Raw genomic sequence first — 18,054 nt, forward strand, 5'->3', positions numbered from 1 at the left:
ACAAGCAGGCTAGGTCTCCCGGTGCCGGGAATGGCTGGGGCACAGAGACCACGTCAGCCATTGCCAACCAAACACAGCATGGGCTAGAGGCCAGGCATGAGGCAGACGGAGGGGGCCCAGCCCCAGGAGGCGCCCGCAGCGGGCGCCAGCTCTCTGCCACCCTCCCTGGGCCGCTGCGCTAAGCTCTCCTGTGTGGGCTTTGCTGGGGTTGCTTGCATCACACCCCTCTGTAGGAGCTTGCAGCTCTGGGCTGGCTCTGTGGGAACTCAGTGCAGCTGTGAGCAAGGGAAGGCAAAAGGCCCAAGGGAAAGCAGACAAGAGGGGAGATGGTGGGGGCAGGGCCGGGGGTGAGTGCTGAATCGCCTGCCCGCACTGCAGGCAAGGACCTTCAAGGGGCTCAGGGATCCGTGGCCTGGTGCTTGTTAAGCAGGGCCTGGCTCCCCCGATTTTCCGTTCCTTCCTCCGCCGGCTGCTTCCCCTCCTGCGGCTCTTCTGGGGCCCTGGAAGTTAAGGTGCTTTCTCAGCTTGGCTCAGAAAAGCTGCCCATTGGGAGGCTCAAACAAGGGGTTGATTTACATCTTAATGGTGGAAGATTCTTAATGGCCAAGGCAGCGAATTCAGACAGGGGAGCCCATCTCCTCGCTCCCACCCATCCCCATCACATGCTCCCACCTGGGCCAGGCCATGAGGGCAAGATGGGGGCTGGAGAGGAGGTTACAGTGCACAGCAGGCTCAGCAAAGAAATGGGGTACTGGGTGGGCTCGGGGGCTTCTCTTGGGAGGGGCGGGTGTTATCGCCTGTGCATTCCCTGTGTCAGAAACCTAGTGAGGTCACGACCCCCTAGACAGAACCCCGGGACCCCAGGAGACAGAAGCAGCAGTTGGGCAGCTGATGGTACAGTGTGTTGGGGGCAGGGATGGCCACCCCCCTGTGGCCAGTCCCTCCTCCAATCAACCATCAACTTGGGAGGTGGAGACCCCAACCAGGCTGGGCAGCGGGGTCTTCACCGCCCCAGGGCTGATGAGCCAGGCCCATGCTGGGCTCAGATCAGGGTTCCCACCAGGCCGAGCCCAGGTCATCACAGGCTCGCTAGGAGGTGTAGTAGCGGCCGACCTCTGCGTGCCCAGTGGCCCCCAGATGTCAAGATGGAGCTCATTCCGGAAGGCAGAGTCACCGAGCCATTAGCAGGGCCGCGGCCGGCTCAGCCAGGCCTCCAGCTTCACGTCCCCGACGCCCACGCATGTCTCCAGCGGTTTTGTGGGCGTGCGTGTGTGAGACCCACAGGTCTGTGGGTAGCTGGGGCTCAGCTGGGGAGCCCATGAGCTTCATGTGCTGTAAGAATTACAGCCAGCAGGGGCTGGTGGGGCCAGGCGGCCAAGCTACTGTGCTTCCTCGGACAGCGGCCGAGCTGGGGCCGCCTGTCCAGCTCAGCAATCATCCGCTTGTCAATCATTTGCTCCACCCACTCTGACCGATGTCCCAGTAACCAAAGCAAGTCGCATAAGCAAGTCCACAAATGAGGGAGAAGGGGCCACAAGAGATCGAGGAAACTAGGATGCCTGGCATGTGTAAGGGCCACCAAAGGAACAGTCCTGCAGGCGGTGTGGCCAGAGCTAGGGCAGTGGTTCGAGTCCTGGCTGCTCCACTTCCGATCCAGCTCTCTGCTATGACCTGGAGATGGTCCAAATCTTTGGGCCCCTGCACCCAAGACCCAGAAGAAGCTCCTGGCTCCTGGCTTCAGATCAGCTCAGCTCCAGCCATTGCGGTCAATTGGGGAGTGAACCAGTGGATGGAAGACCTCTCTCTCTGCCTCTCTGTACCTGTCTTTCATATGAATAAATAAATCTTTTTTTTAAGAGGATATGAGCTTGCACACTATGCCTACAGGTGATTGATTTTTTTGTTCAGAGACAAGGCTGCAAACACACTTTTCACACAGCTGCAGATACAGGGGGACCGATGAGACAGTCACCGTTTCTCCTCTATTCGCTCCCACGCAGGTCCCAGAAATAGCGATGTTCAATTTCCCTTTTAAATTTTAATTAATTTATTTAACTTATGTGAGGGGCAGAGAGACAGACAGACAGAGCCATCTCTTAATGCACCTCCCAAATGCCCACAACAGCTGGCGCTGGGCCAAGCTGAAGCCAGGAGCAGGGACCTCCATCTGGGTCTCCAGGGAGTGCATCAGCAGACATCTGGGATCTGGAGTGGAGCTGGGATTGGGACCCAGGCATTGCCTTGCGGGTTGTGGATGTCCCCACCTCTGTCTTAGCGGCTGCCCCAAGCTTGGCCTGGCCCCAGGCTTTGGTTCCAGCGTGCCCTGCTCGTGTTGTCAGTTTGATGGCAGCAGCGCTTTCCAATACAGCGGTCCCCAGGTTCACTGTCAAGGTTTAATTCTCGTCAGCTGACCATGTGCAAGTGCTGACAGGCAGCAGTGAGGCCCCCCTGAGAACGTGACCTGGAAAATGTCGGGGGAGCCTCACGGACACGCGAGACAGAGTTAAGAGCAGGAGCAGAGAACTCGGCACCTCGGGCATTGCAAGGGGGTGGGCGATCCAGGGCAGCGGGGGTCATGGGAGGCACAGGGACATGGGCCACACAGGCTGTGCCGGTCGCCAGGAGGCCTTGGCATTCCCTCCGAGGGCTCTAAGGACTGCTAGGATTTGACCCACCAAATCCATGCAGATTTGATCTCCGGGCATCAAGCTAGGAGAGAGCCAAGTCGGGGGAGCAGCAGCATCCTGAGATCCCGAGGGAGTTGAAGGAGCCTCTGGGACACTTCACCAGTGCACTCTGGCTGGCGCCGCGGCTCACTAGGCTAATTCTCCACCTTGCAGCGCCGGCACACTGGGTTCTAGTCCCAGTCGGGGTGCCGGATTCTGTCCCGGTTTCCCCTCTTCCAGGCCAGCTCTCTGCTGTGGCCAGGGAGTGAGGTGGAGGATGGCCCAAGTGCTTGGGCCCTGCACCCCGTGGGAGACCAGGAGAAGCACCTGGCTCCTGCCATCGGATCAGTGCGGTGTGCCGGCCGCGGCGGCCAGTGGAGGGTGAACCAACGGCAAAAGGAAGACCTTTCTCTCTGTCTCTCTCACTATCCACTCTGCCTGTAAACAAACAAACAAAACAAACCAAAAAACAAAAAACAGTGCACCCTGCCATGCAGGAGGCCGCGTGCTGAGCAGAGTAGAGAGAATCCGGGCATGGCTGTGAGTGTTCACGCAACCCAGGGCAGCCCCCTGCTGGTCTGCGGCCATCGCAACAGGCCCGGGATTTTATCTTCCATCTGCTTACATGCCTCTATAGTTTTAATGATTCTGTGTCTATTTCAAAATTTACATGAGTGAGGTTGAACACCTTTCCCCTTGATTACCGTTTGTAACCCTTGCTGTCTTTTCACATTTGGTTTGTTAAACTCTTTATTTATGGGAGCATCGAGCCTTGGCCTACAATGTCGACTAAAAGCATGTTATCTCAAAAAATAAGAAATAAGGCCGGCGCCGCAGCTCACTAGGCTAATCCTCTGCCTGCGGCGCCGGCACCCCAGGTTCTAGTCCCGGTTGAGGCACCAGATTCTGTCCTGGTTGCTCCTCTTCCAGTCCAGCTCTCTGCTGTGGCCCAGGAAGGCAGTGGAGGATGGCCCAGGTGCTTGGGCCCTGCACCCACATGGGAGACCAGGAGGAAGCACCTGGCTCCTGGCTTCGGATCGGCGCAGGGCGCTGGCAGTGGCGGCCATTTTGGAGGGTGAGACCTTTCTCTGTCTCTCTCTCTCTCACTGTCTAACTCTGCCTGCCAAAAAAAAAAAAAAAAAAAAAGAAATAAAATATGAAGTTGGAAAAAAAAAGACATTGAGCTTGGTGTCCCAGGCCTTGATCACTCACATTCTTCCCTGAATAAACCTAATCTTTCTCGCAGAACTGGTTTATGTCCATCGACAGGAATGAGAAACAGAGACAGGTGCTTTGTCATGACGTCGCCGGATCTCCGGCGTGCTCGCTGGTCCTGCTGGGATTTTCTCCCCTGGCCTTGCCCTTGCTGGGAGAAAACTTCTTCAGCCGAGAGTTTGTGCAATCCCTTCCATGGCTGTCCAGGTACGCCTGCTTGGTCAGCTCCTCTTCTCACAGATGCTGGGCAGACCTGCGCCCAAATACCTCTCAGAGCCCAGTTTGTGGACTTTTCAAAATAGTGCTGTATCTAAAAATCTAAAGAGAAGACTCGATGTGTGTGTGTGCCACGCCCTCATCGATCTGTATTCTAAGGAGACTCAAAATTAGAACACTCCCCAAGGCAAGTGGGAAGAAGGATCAGTTACACCTGCACCACTCCCACACATACCCCCATCGCATCAATTCCCAGGGACACGCCTCTCCCCAGCGACAGCACCCCGGGAAGAACTCGCCCCCTGTGAGCCCTGAACATTATTTATTCCATGGTGCACTGGAGGGAACAGGCGCCAGGCTCTCCCCACCCCTCCCCCAGACTCTTCTGCGGCCCTACTGGGCACAGCCACCTTGTAACTTAGCACCACTGTGTGTCAAGGCGTCCCCCCCGCCCCCAGCATGCTGGCCCTTGGTAGGGAAAAATAGCTGGGCTTGGAAGCGACAGCTGGGATAGCTGGAATTGTTAGGAGGAATTCCAAGAGGGCCGGATGCTTCCAGGGGGCCCGTGGACCAACAGAGACAGGAAAAGAATGTTCCATTGCAGGATGAGAAAAAATGCTTCAAGGACGCCATCATTCTCAACTGTCGGCTCCCAGCTCCAAAGGGAGAGAGAAAACGCCCTGCCTTTTGGAGACACAAGGTCGGTTACGGGCACCTTGTGTTCCAAACGGGGCCAGGGGAGGGGGGCGGCTGGCCATTCACTCCCTGATGCTCTGAGCTCCGTGTTAACAGCTCCAGCTACCTAACACCCCCCGCCATGGGGGGCCCTGCCATTGCTTCTGGAAGCAGGTTCCTCTGGAGTGTGCTGTCTTCCATACGCCACCCCCTCCCAGTTCTGCAGGGGGCTATGTTATCTTCCGGCCAGTGTTGCCCCCCTCCCTCGCTGCTATTCACAGCTCCCCGCTGGGCATCTGAGGAAAGAGTCCATTTGGGGCACTTGTCACTGTCACTGTCACCAGGCGCTGGGGTTGGAAGGGTGCAGACTTGCGCCCGTTTTGGCCTCTTGGTCACCCACACAGAGGACTCTGCAGGGGAGCAAATGTGGGCGCCCAGAGATGGGTGCCCTGACCGATCCTGGGGTCTTGGGGACCACCTTCGCTGAGAGGCCCCCCCACCCACCTCCACGCCCTGCCCCCATTTAGCGCCAGGGGCCTGCTGTGCTGGGCTCTGCCCTGGGCTACGCTGTTCCAAGCAATTCCAGTACCACTGCATCAGCACCACCTGCTAACAATGCCCGATCCTAGCCCCGGCACCCAGGCTGGGCTCCGCATTTGACAAGTAGCCCTCTCTGTGTCTGCCGCTGGCTCGAGAGCTTGACTTGTGTCCTCACGGCACTGGGCTCACCTCCTGCAGGGACAATGGTGGCTGGCGAAGGGGTACCTGGCATTCGTCAGTCTGCCCTGCAACCTTGCATCTGAGCCTCTTCGGATGTGACAGCAACTCCCCCATCTCCAGTCCTGGAAGGAGGCAGGCAGGTGTTCCTCCCCAGTGTGCACCTGGAGTAGAAAGATCTGGGAGAAAGGCAGGGGCTACGCAGAATGGGGGCGGGTGGCCCTGAGGCCATCACTATACTGGGCTTGCAGACAGAGATGGTTCTGCAGACGGGCGCCCAACCGCGCACTCGCCCTGCTGCTGCTGGTGGTGGGTAGGTGTGTTGGGGGAGGTTACTGAGCAGCAGTCCAGAGGCGGAGAAGGAGTGAGTGTGAGTGTGCAGGCAGGACAAGCTGTGGCTCCAGGCCACCTTGCCCAGGACAGTGAGCCCTCTACACCTGGTTCTCAAACTTCCCATTTCTGTGCACTTCTTAATGTACTTCCGGAAAAGAACACGAGATGCACCTGCTGGCTCATTCTCCAAATGCCCACAGTGGCCAGGGCCAGAGGCAGGAGGCAGGTCTCCAAAAGGAATCGACTACTTGAGCCATCGCTGCTGCCTCCCAGGGTCTGCACTGGCAGGAAGCTGGGGTCAGGAGCTGGGGCAGGGACTCAATCCCAGGCTCTCTGACACGGGACGTGGCTGTCTTAACCACTAGGCTAAACAGCCACACCTGTATGACTTCTTTATAGAAGGCTGTGGGTGTTCTGTGGTGGGAGATGAGGGCGTCCCCTTCTAGACAGAGGACGACGGCCATCAGAGGGGCCGGAGGGCCCTCGGGACCCAGACAGAATCTAAAGAGATCGTATTTCCCAATTTCCTGCTCCCCTGTCTGAGTGCAGGCCCTCCAGTGGTTTGATTGCACCATTCGCTACTCAGGCAAGGTGTAGGGACCCATGGAACATGCACACATGGTCCTTTATAATGAAGGAAAGAGAGCCATTATTATTATTATTGTTGTTATTATTGTTTTTCACTTGGAAACTACTTGCTTTGGCACAGTCGAATCGAGTCAGTTCAACAAAGGGCGATTTATTGAACGCCGATCAGATGTAGAACCAGCTAGAGCTTTGCCCGGTTGGCCTGGGAGAGAGTGGCCAACCCCAGACTCGCATCACCCTCCAACTGCCATCCTGGAGGGCTTTGCAGTCTGCCTCAGACAATTATGGGATGTCTCGGAAACCCTTCCATTCCCCCTGCAGTTGTGAATGTCTCTTGCCTGGTGGCATGAGAAACAGAAGGAAGGACGTCTTGTCCTCCAAGGGGAAGATTCTTGTGACCAGAGCTTCTTGGGTAAAAACCAAACAAAAGCCAGGAATTTGTGGCAGTCGGCATCTCCAGAGGGAAGCTGACGCTGATGGGCTGGAAGCATCCTGTTTATAAATCCCCCCGGGGAGAGGCTCCGGGGCGGGGGGGGGGGGGCGCGGTGGATGGGGCGCATCCTGAGCTTGGTCTGTCCAGACCTGGAGCTCACTGGGAGAATCTCCCAGGACGCCCCTACAGGGGCAAGGCAGAAGGCACCAGCAGGAGCGCGTCCACTGCACAGTGGGAGCCGGGGGTCATCTCAGAGCTGGCGTTTCTGACGTCACACATCGGCTCCACCCAACAAGGAGCACACTCTGGACCTCCGGATGGGCTCCGAATTCTGCCGCTAGTGTCGGTAGTGGTGGGGGATTTACATCTGAGTGGTGCTAAGTTACAAGTGAACTGGGACTGTGCTCAGATTTGGTAATGGGTTCTTCTCTTGCCATTGGGAAGGCAGACTTAATAACTGGACGTGTTGTTCCCCTTGGTATTTGGCTATTGTTGAAGAGCACTGGATCTTTTTGGTAATCTTTACAACACAATTTGAGAGTTCTCCTGCTTCCTGCGTGGAAATGTGGCCGTAAGGCCTGGAGTCCTTGCAGCCATTTTATAGCCTCGAGGATGAAAGCCATGCACCAACAATGGCTGGAACAGAAAGGTAGAAGGATGCTGTTTTTCCTGATGATTTCATGGAGCTGTCCACACCCAGACAATGAAACCCTGTGTGTTTAAGCCACTGTGCAGTTCTACACCAAGGTGGTTCATGGCCACATCACATCACTCGAAGGAGAAGAAAGAAAATTACTGAATTATCCAGCAGTGGAGGGTTGATACAGGAAGTTACTGTAACCCATTTGGCGGTGGACTCCACACCATTCATTCCCTTATAAATTACTTCGTGAGTTCCTACTATGTGCCAGCCATAGCGGGACCCTGAGGATCCCATGGGAAACAGCAGGCCCGGCCCCCACTCTCAAAGTCGTAGAACAAAGGGCAAGGTCACAGAGAGGCGTCCTGCAGCCCAGTGCAGCTGTGAGGACAGCAGCTGGAGCTTCCAAGGCCTGTTCTTTGGGCAGGGCCATTTGAGTGGCCGTCTGGGACTCCTGGGTGGCAGGGCTGTTTCATGCCAGTGTCCTTGTCTGAACCTAGGAGACCTGAATGGTGACCATTGTCACTGAGGGTATCCCACGCTCCAGTGGCTGAGCTGTCTGAGCACTGTGTCATTCTAGAAAGAGCTTCCATGGGTGTCTACGGCTTAAAGAGAGGAGAGGCTCAAAGGGAATAACTTCAAGTTGCTAGCGATGATCACGGGTTGTCGTGTTCGGATGATCTCTTCCTCTTCCCATTTATTTATGTTTCTGAAGTTGGCATCCCACATGGGCGCCGGTTTGAGTCCTGGCTGCTCCTCTTCTGATCCAGCTCTCTGCTGTGGCCTGGGAAAGCAGTAGAGGATGGCCCAAGTCCTTGGGCCCCTGCACCCACATGGGAGACCTGGAAGAAGCTCCTGGCTCCTGGCTTTGGATCGGTGCAGCTCCGGCCATTGTGGCCAATTGGGGAGTGAACCAGCGGATGGAAGACCTCTCTCTCTCTCTCTACCTCTCTCTCTCTCTCTCTCTCTCTCTGCCTCTCCTTCTCTCTCTGTGTAACTCTGACTTTCAAATAAATAAATCTTTAAAAAAAACCCTGATGCCTTTGCAAAAACTGGTGAGGAGAAGAGAGAGAGGGAAGTGTGGTTGTCTTCTTGGAACTGTACCTATGGGATTTATGAAATCTGCTCTCTCTACAGTAATACAAAATTTAAAATAAAGAAAATAAATAGAACATCAATTCCCAGACTGCTTGTGCCTCCTAGCATGTTCGTCCACAAGGGTAGTTACAATCTTGATTTCTAAGAAGCACAGTGGGTTCAGCTGCCACTTGAGATACCTGCATCCCACATCAGAGTGCCAGTTTGAATCCTGGCTGTTCCACTTCCAATCCAGCTTCCTCCTAAGATACCTGGGAGACAGCCGATAATGGCTCAAGTGCTTGGACCCTTCCCACCCAGTGTGGGAGACCTGGGTGCAGTTCCTGCCTCCTGGCTTTGAGCTCCTCCAGGACTGATTATTGTGGCCATTCAGGGAGCGAACTAGTGGATGGAAAATGTCTTCCTCTCTCCGTGCTCCGCCTTTTAAACAAGTAGGTCTTAAAAAACGAAAGAGCATATGTTAATTTTGCTAAACTTTGTACAAGTAGACTCATACTGCTTCTTGTCTGGTCTATTTTGCTTTACATTTATGAGATCCATCCATGTTGTTGGAGGCAGTTGTAGAACACCCATCTTTGTCATTGTACAGAATATTCCACTGGGCGATCAAACCACCATGTATTCACCCAGTCTACTCTTCATGGGCATTTGGGAAGTTCTTCCCTGTAAAATCCTACAGATGGAGTTGATGGGAACATTCTTGTGCACGTCTTTAGTGAGCAGAGGCATGCGTTCCTGCTGAGTTTATGCCTAGGAGTGGAACAGCCAAGTCGTAGGCTAAGCATATGTTTAGCTTTAGTAGGACTGCATGCTTCCCAAAGCAGTTGTACTATGTATTATTTTGAAACAAGAAAGAGCGTCACTTGAAAGACATCCAGGCACAGGGCTCTATACACCAAACACCTTCCACATGTTTCAGTCCCTTCTCGATAGAACTCCACTCTCAAGGTCTCTGTTCTCAGCTAATCATTCTATGCGACTCAATTTGCTGAGCACTACGGAGTGGAAGGAGATGCCCCAACTGCAGCCCTAGACTTCCAGGGCCTCAGGATCCAGCAGGGGGCGGGATACCATCATGCTGATGGACAGCCCAGCCCAACAGGGGACCCGCGTTCAGATCACAGGACGTGACACAGGAGGGGTGGGCAGAGGGTGGAGACACGAACCAGGTAGGGCAGGAGAAACCAAAGAAGTCCTCACGGGAATTGTGCTTGTGGTAGGTGTTGAGAGAGGGATTGATTTTGCTGATGGGAGGCTTGGAGGTGTCGCTCCCCGTCTTCGTGGAGGAACGACACAGGACCCTGCGCTGTTCTTTTGTCTGCTCGGCCCTTCCCGGGTTTGCTGCTGGTTCTTCCCGGGTTGGCTACCGACCCTTCCACCTCCGTGGAAGGGCGGTTCCCCCTGCCACTTTCCCCACTTCCGCGGGGGAGCGGCACACCGCCGGCCGGCTCTCTCGGGGGCTGCACAGGTGTTCCTCAGGTGTTCCTGGTGCATGTTGTCTCTCTCCTCCTTTATAATCCTCTTCCACCAATCCCAACTCTGCTACCCACACGCCGAGTACGCTGCTCTCCTCCAATCAGGAGCGGGATCAGCTCCTGCAGCTCAGTCAATCAAATTGGCGAGAGGCAGCTGTGTAGAAGCTGTTTACTCCCTTCTCAGCGCCATATTGTGGGAGAGCAGATGCATAGAATAAGTCTTAATTCCAGTAACTTAGTCTAGTCCGAGTTGCTCCCCACAGGAGGCAAACATTTTCCCTTTTTAAAAAAATATTTATTTATTTAAAAGACAGAGTTACAGAGACAAAGACTCTTCCACCTACTGGTTCACTCCCCGAAACGACTGCAATAGCTTGAGCTGGGCCAGGCTGAAGCCAGGAGCCAAAACTCCATCCTGGTCTCCCACATGGGTGCTGGAGCCCAAGCACTTGGACCACCTTCTGCTGCTTTCCCAGATACATTAGCCCTAGGGAACTGGACCGAAAGCAGAGTAGCCAAGACTCGAATCTGCAGTCATATGGGATGGTGGCGGTGCAGGTGGTGGCTTAATGTGCCACAACACCTAACCCGGGGCACAGAGTTGAAGAAGAGGGCACCGTGTGAGTAGTGGCACAGAGGAGAGACCAGGAGACTGGCCCAGTCTAGGTGAGCTCACAGCTAAGGGGACATGCTGGGAGAGCAGGCAGGCAAGGCGTCCCGAGGCTGCAAGGTTTGGACTGGAGTCTCTCAAGCCTTGGAGGAAGAGCGTGCATCAGTCAGGACGGGCTATGTGGTGCTGCCGTAACAAAACAGCCCCAGAACCCCCACGGCTCAAAGCCGCAAAGCTTGCCTCGCGGGTGGAGGCTGTTACATCCGCGGGTCTTCGTGTATGTGCTTCCCGGCGGCCTCTCTCCTGGACTCAGCCTGATGGAGCTGCGGCCACCTGGGGCAGGCCAGCCTCCGTGGAAGAAGGCAAAGGAGAGCCCTAGAAAGATGTTGTCCCGGTAATTAAGGGCTGTGGTCCAGATGTTCGCCACTTCCCGCGGCACGGCAGCCAGATGTGCACTGAAGGCAGGGACCTGGCTCGGCTTCCCGCACAGCCCCAGTGCCTGCCCGCCGCAGGGCGAGACAGGGCCGGAGCCAGCAGTGGCAGGAGGAAGGAATTCAAACAAGGATGGGGATCCAGCCTCCCAACACCGCCCATCCAGGAGTCAGGGTTCCTCCTGTGAACCTGTCGGGGCCACGCTCATCCACAGCCCGACAGAATCGGGATTCAAGCCCAGGCTGACTCTTAAGCCCAGGCTGGGGGCAGGGTTTAGTGATTCACAGAGACCTTTCTTCTCCCCTCCTCTTCCCGTTCTTCCATCTCCTCCCTCTCTTCCGCCCTCACATTTTCATTTATTTTGACATTTCAGGTTTTATCACAGAGGGATGAGGTTTGCCGGAAGGCCACCCTTAGGATTAAGTTGTTTCTGTATGCTTTTGTATGCCTTCCTCTTCATCACTGTCACTTTGTACCCAGTGTCTCTGTTTCCATGCTTCTGCTGTTTTCCCAGAATGCCCGCATCTATGAGAACTCATATGTAGCTTGTAAGACATGAGTCAGGTGCAACAGCCACCGTGGAGATCAGAATGGAGAGTCCTTGAACGTGAAAAGTAGCACCGGCACACAACCCAGCGGCCCCACCTCTAGTGATAAACCCAAAGGAAAGGAAATCCCTACCTCCACGAGCCGTCTGCTCCCCCAGGTCTTTGCAGTATTCACAACAGACAAGACACAGACGCCACTTAAATGTCCACTGACCAACAGAGAAACTGTTACACACACACACAGACACACACACATGCACACGGAGGACTATCACTCCACTACTCATAAGAAGAAAAGCCTGCCATTGGCAACAACAGGGTTCGACCAGAAGGGCATTACGCTAAGTGGAATTAGCCAGCTAGAGAAAGAAAATACTGTATCATCTCACATAGACACGGGAGCTAGAAAGAAAAATAACAAAATCAGACTCACAGAAAGTGGGATGGTGGTTGCTGGGGCTGTACCGTGTGTGTGTGTGTGTGTGTGTGTGAGAGAGAGAGAGAGAGAGAGAGAGAGAGGCAAAGAGAGAAGGAGAGAGGGAGAGACAGAGACACACAGAGAGAGAGACAGAGACAGACAGAGACAGACAGAGGGAGAGAGACAGAGAGAGACAGACAAAGAAAGAGAGAAACCGTGAGAAGTGATGGATGTGTTAACTAGCTTGATGGTGACAATCATTTCACAAAGTATACGTCCAAGAAATCATCCCGTTGTTCCCCTTAAATATATAATTTTTGTCTGTCAATCACAACTGGAAACCCTGGGACAGGGGAGACGCATTCCCGGCTGCAGCTTGCCTGAGGCGTCTCCCTGTGCCCAGCCACAGTCGGTGACCTCCCTTCTACTTGCTGGGTCTCTCCACCTGCCTCTTGCTCCTCACTTGCTCCTCCTCCTGGGAGCTGCTGATGGGCGTGCCCCCCCCCCCGCCGCCGCCCCGAATTATGCCCTCTGACCTTTGCTGGGTTTGAAAGGAGCGAGTGCTCCCGCTGCCATGTGCTGGCTGAAGCGGCCCCGTCTTGTCGCGGAACTACACATAGCACCGGGACACCTTGCTACCTCTTGCTCTCTCCAGTGCGGGTGGCAGTCAGCACGGCTCCTAGCGTCCTAAACCTCGGGACGCGCTACACCGGGTTGAATTTCTTTGTCCTGTCCAGGCTGCAACAGGCAAACATGGGACAGCATCAAGGAGTTCAAGATGTCTTCCAAGTTAACTCAGCAAACCTTCAGAGGTCATTTTATTGGGTGCTTAGGGAGCTTGCTTTAATCTAATAAAGCAGCCAATCTAAATGACCTATGTACTCCCCACGTTACTAGAAAGGTCAGCAAATTAAATCTGTGGCTGGCCTTCAGTCTGGGTAGGACGTGGCCCAAGAGGGCTCAGCCGCAGCGGTGACAAGGGTTTTACGGCGACCCAATCAGCAGAGAAAGGTCAGTGCGTAGGGCTCTCACCATCATTCTTTATTCGCATTCACAAATGGCCGTGGCAGTAACAGGAGCTGGAAACACACTTCCACAAAGCCTTGCAAGGGTTGGACGTGTGCCACCTGTCGTGTTAACTCAAAGCAACATCTTCGTTGGGTTACTTTTGGGGTTCAGTTTTGTTGTCTGTTATGAAATCAATCACGCGTTCTTTCTGGAATCTCTCTTTACTAAGGAGTCCTGTGTTTCTTTACCTGGCTAAGGACCCGTTATCCTTTGCGACTCTGCTTTCTTCCAAGGGGTCCTTCACCTGGGTTGAGACACATCCCGTAATGTTTCTAGCTTTGGCTCCCAATTTGCTTCCAAAAACCAGCTAACGTTCAGACGACACCATTCCAAACGTCTCCTCTCAGAGTTAAAAGGATGTCAGCCTCTGAGTAGAAGTTCCCTAAATATAGGTTCTTTTCCATCACACACACACACACACACACACGCACACACAAACAAATTATTTTTCCAAAACAGTTTTACTGTGTTTGGAATCATAATCATAGTTGTCTTTTGTGTAGCGTTCCTGGCCACTATTCAAAGCCAAGCCCACTAATTTCTCATTGTTTGTTTTGTTTTTTGCTTGTTCCCCTTACATCAGGAAAGACCTAAAATTTGGCTCTGAAAATTTCCTTAATTTGAAAGAAGAAATAACGCCCTGGAAGCCCAGTGGCCGAGACCAAAGAGGAAAGGCAAGGCTCTAACAAGAAATGACCAGTGCTGAAACCACGGGGCTTTCAGGATTACAAAGCTGAGTCCATGTCACATCCTTTCTCGGCCGTTCCCTGGAGGGAGCTGCCAACAGTAACAAGGATTGTTGCCGCAAGCAGAAATCTTCAGGGGCACTGAGCGGGGCTCCCTAGGCAGAGCCTAGGGAAACATCTGGAGACAGCTCAGCTCAAAGGCGGGGCTGTTCTGAGTCATTCTTTTCCCCGGGGCTTCTCGGAGGCGGTGGGACCAGGAATCGTGGCCCTCTGCCCTCTGAACAGCTTTCGTTGCAATTTCCAGGATCTGTGCTTCCAGAAACTCTTCCTGCTCTGGTTCATTCTGCACCCAGGAGCACTGAGCGCGCACCCCTTCACCTCCCGGGACACAGGGGAGGTGCGGAAAGGGACGGGACCCCACAGCCTGGGGTAGCCACCCTCAGACGCGCAGATGTGTGAAAGAGATAAAGAAAGAAGAGGCTTCAGGTCCACACAGCAAGTTCTGGCCTAATTTCTGAGCCCTGGAGCCCCTGCCGGCCTCCTCTTTGCTGCTGAGGGAGGTGGGGGATTCTACTGAGCGCCCACGTTCTGTGAGCTGCGTGTGCGTGAGTGTGGAAATTGGTACAAGACACCTAAACCCAGGCCATTCCTCTGTCCAGGGAGACAGAAGAAACTTCCCACCTTCACAGGATTCGAGGGGGCTCAGGAAGCTTCCGGACCTGGAATTAGAGACAGGAAAATACAGGTTTCAAAATTTTAGGATGGAGCTGGCGCTATGGTACTGGCATCCCATATGGATGTCGGTTCAAGTCCCGGCTGCTCCTTTTCCAATCCAGCTCCCTCCTAATGGCCTGGGAAAGCGGCAGAAGACAGCCCAAGTGCTTGAGCCACTGCACCCACGTGAGAGACCTGGAAGAAGCTCCTGGTTCCTGGCTTCGGATCAGCTCAGCTCTGACCGTAGCAGCCATTTGGGGATTGAACCAGCAAATAGAAGATCTCTCTCTCTGTCTCTCTCTCAGCTGCTGCCTTTCAAATAAATAAATAAACAAATTTTAAAAATAGAGAAACTGGACAAAGGGGTTTAAAAAGAGTTAACTTTGGAACATTGAGTTTCTCTAGGGATCTCATTTTTCCCAAAGAGCTCTGATAATAGGGTGCACCTCTTGAAGAAATGCAGTGTAAGAGCAAACCTGCCAATTTCTACCACCCCTCTTTTTAGAAGATGGATCTACAGATCTTTGTGATATCCCAGGGACCCTCTGGGAAATATCATGTAAAATATCATTGAAAAGGGAAAAAACGTAATGAAGGGCTGCTCCTCTTCCCATCCAGCTCTCTGTTATGGCCTGGGAAAGCAGTGGAAGATGGCCCAAGTCCTTGGGCCCCTGCACCTGCGTGGGAGACCCGGAGGAAGCTCTTGGCTCCTGGCTTTGGATTGGCGCAGCTCCGGCCATTGGGGCCATCTGGGGAGTGAACCAGCAGATGGAAAACCTCTCTCTGCCTCTCCTTCTCTCTCTGTGTAACTCTGACTTTCAAATAAATAAATAAATAAATAAATCTTTTTTTTTTTAAAAAGGAAGTCGTTTACTCCAAAATAGAGTTGGGTCAGCATTTTAGCAGTCCCCGTTATCTAGCCATGACTCAGCTGTCCAAAGATAGCTTGACTCAGTATTAATCCAGTGTTTTATGTTACCTGTGGATTTTGACTGTTACATTACAGAGTATTATTACCAATTGACAAAAATGATCAGAGCTATAATTGAAATTACTTGAACATAATTTTTTGCTTTTGTTAATTTTTTTAAAGATTTATTTATTAGAAAGGCAGAGTTATAGGAAGAGAGAGAGACAGACAGACAGACATCTTCCATTCTCTGGTTCACTCCCCAAATGGCTGTAATGGCCAGTACTGTACCAGGCAAAAGCCAAAAGCCAGGGTCTCCCACATGGGTGCAGGGTCACAAACACTCAAGCCATCTTCTACTGCTTTCCCAGGTGCATTTGTTACCGGAGAAATTACAGGGTTCTTGTCTTCGTGTAAGAAAGAATTCAGGCGTGAGACAGAGTAGTGGAAAGTAGAAGTAGCAAAGTTTATTAGGGTAGGGACATCCGCAAGAACAGATGGGTACCTCTTCAGACAGGACCTGAGAGAGAGTGCCCAGTCTACATTTAGGCCGGGGTGGGGTTTTAAGGAGATGGGTCTCTGTCTTCACACATCTCCTGAAACAAAGGATTTTATGGCTGTAAATACTAAGAAGCTCCTGTCTGAGTTTTCCCTTGAAGGTATCAGACAGGAGGAAGCCTAGCTGGCGCCATCCTGGGTTCAGAGGAAGGGTGAGCAGGACCCCCCAGAGAATGGGGATCTGGAGCAGGGTGTTTGAAATGCAGATACTGGGCTGCATCTGGGAGATTGTGGAAGATTTGTCAGGCAGAAGGGGTGGGGGACCTCCACCTGGCAGGTTATCAGGTAGAAGGGGGCAGGGCAAGATGCGAACACTGGGCTGCCCCTGCAGCATTATTGGGATAACTTTGAGATGTAGATGCATATGCTGGACGTAGAAGTCTTCTCCGGAGGCCTTTGTCACACACACATAAGCTCATACCTAACTTCCTGCCTAACACATTAACAGAGAGCTGGATCAGAAGAGGAACAGCCGGGAATTGAACCAATGCCCAAACTGGATGCTGGTGTCATAGGTAGTAGCTTTATCTGCTATGTCACAGTGCCAGCCCCAATTCTCTTAATTTTAAAAAAATATTTATTAATTTATCTATCTATGTATTTATTTATTTGAAAGGCAGAGAGAGAGAGAGAGAGAGTTTCTACCTGCTGGTTCACTTCCCAATGGCCACAAGAGCCATGACTGGACTAGTCTGAGGCCACGAGCCAGGAACTCCATCCAGGTCTCGCACGTGGGTGCGGGGGCCCAAGCACTTGGGCCATCTTCAGCTCTTTCCCCAGGTGCATCAGCAGGGAGCGGGATTGGAAGTGGAGCAGCTGGGACTCGAACCAGTGCTGATTTGGGATGCTGTGTCATTGGCGACGACTTAAGCCTCCTTGCTGACTCTCCTCTTAACCTCTCAGGGTGGGATGCTATTTCCCCTGTTCCTTCGCCCAGGTAGCCCTGCATCCCAACCCACGGGCTCCCTCTCCCAGCTGCCCCTGCATTTCCTGCATAGACCTACACCTTGCCCCACAGGGCTGTGCCGTGAACCTCAGAGCCACACGTCTCCCTCAGCCCCGCCCTCCTTCCAGCGAGGCCAATCCCGAGTCACCCTCAGCCCAGGCACTTCCCTCCGGAGCCAGCCGGGTGGGCGCTGAATCTGTTCCGCTGCACCTGCGGTGGTGCACCCAAGCAGCGGCTTTGTGGCCAAGCACCTTTGGCACAGGCCGGACAAAGTCCAGGTAGTTGTGCTTGGCGTCTTCACCCCGCAGCCCGGCCCTTTCCTCTCTCTGACTTCCCAGGCAGCCAGCAGAGGCCTCCCGAGGGTGGATGAAGGCACCCAGGATCGCATCTGCCAGTTCTCCGGCACCTCCCGCTCTGGTGGGGCCCCTTGGTTACCCTGGAGACCCCCACCCAGAGGAGCCCCGTTCGCTGACATGCGCAGAGAGAGGAATGACCCAGGCAGAGCGGGAATGGCTCCAGCTCCCAAGCACAGGAAGGGGGAGTTCCTCCCTTGACTTTGAACTGATAGCTGCTTCAGTGTGTGTGCTAACCACGCGCTGGCCACGCGCCAGGCTCTCTGCTGGGACCTGCAGGGGACGAGGCGGGGGGCGGGGGGCTGGACTGCATGTGGGTGGAGGACGTGGGCCGGGTGCCTTCCTGGTTTTGCCCTCTGGAGCTTTCATGGTTAGGTGAAACGCCGGCCGGCACAGGCCACCAGGGGCCGGAGACTGACCTCAGAGTGTCGTGAGCGCACGCCCAGCGGGGAAGGTCCCGGGCGCAGCCTGACTACCCTCTGCTGAGGTTCCTATGGGGACAGGGATCATTAACCCGTGCGACCTTAAAAGGACCTGGCCCTGGCCAGATGTCTCCCCAGTAGCCCCCAGCCTGACCCCAGCCCCCGGATCCTGACTGTGCATCTGTGGTTTCGTGTTCTCGCCCCGACTCCCGAACGGAACGAGCCTTGGCCCCAGCACCCCAGATCCACCCTCAGCGGGCGAGAGGCGCATGCCTCTGCACTTAGATCACATTCCGTGGAAACGTACTGGCCCAGGAGTGGAGCCGACTTCCA

This window comes from Oryctolagus cuniculus, chromosome 13, assembly GCF_051225735.1.
Source record: "Oryctolagus cuniculus isolate XC-2025 breed Fujian yellow rabbit chromosome 13, ASM5122573v1, whole genome shotgun sequence".
Classification (NCBI taxonomy): Eukaryota; Metazoa; Chordata; class Mammalia; order Lagomorpha; family Leporidae; genus Oryctolagus; species Oryctolagus cuniculus.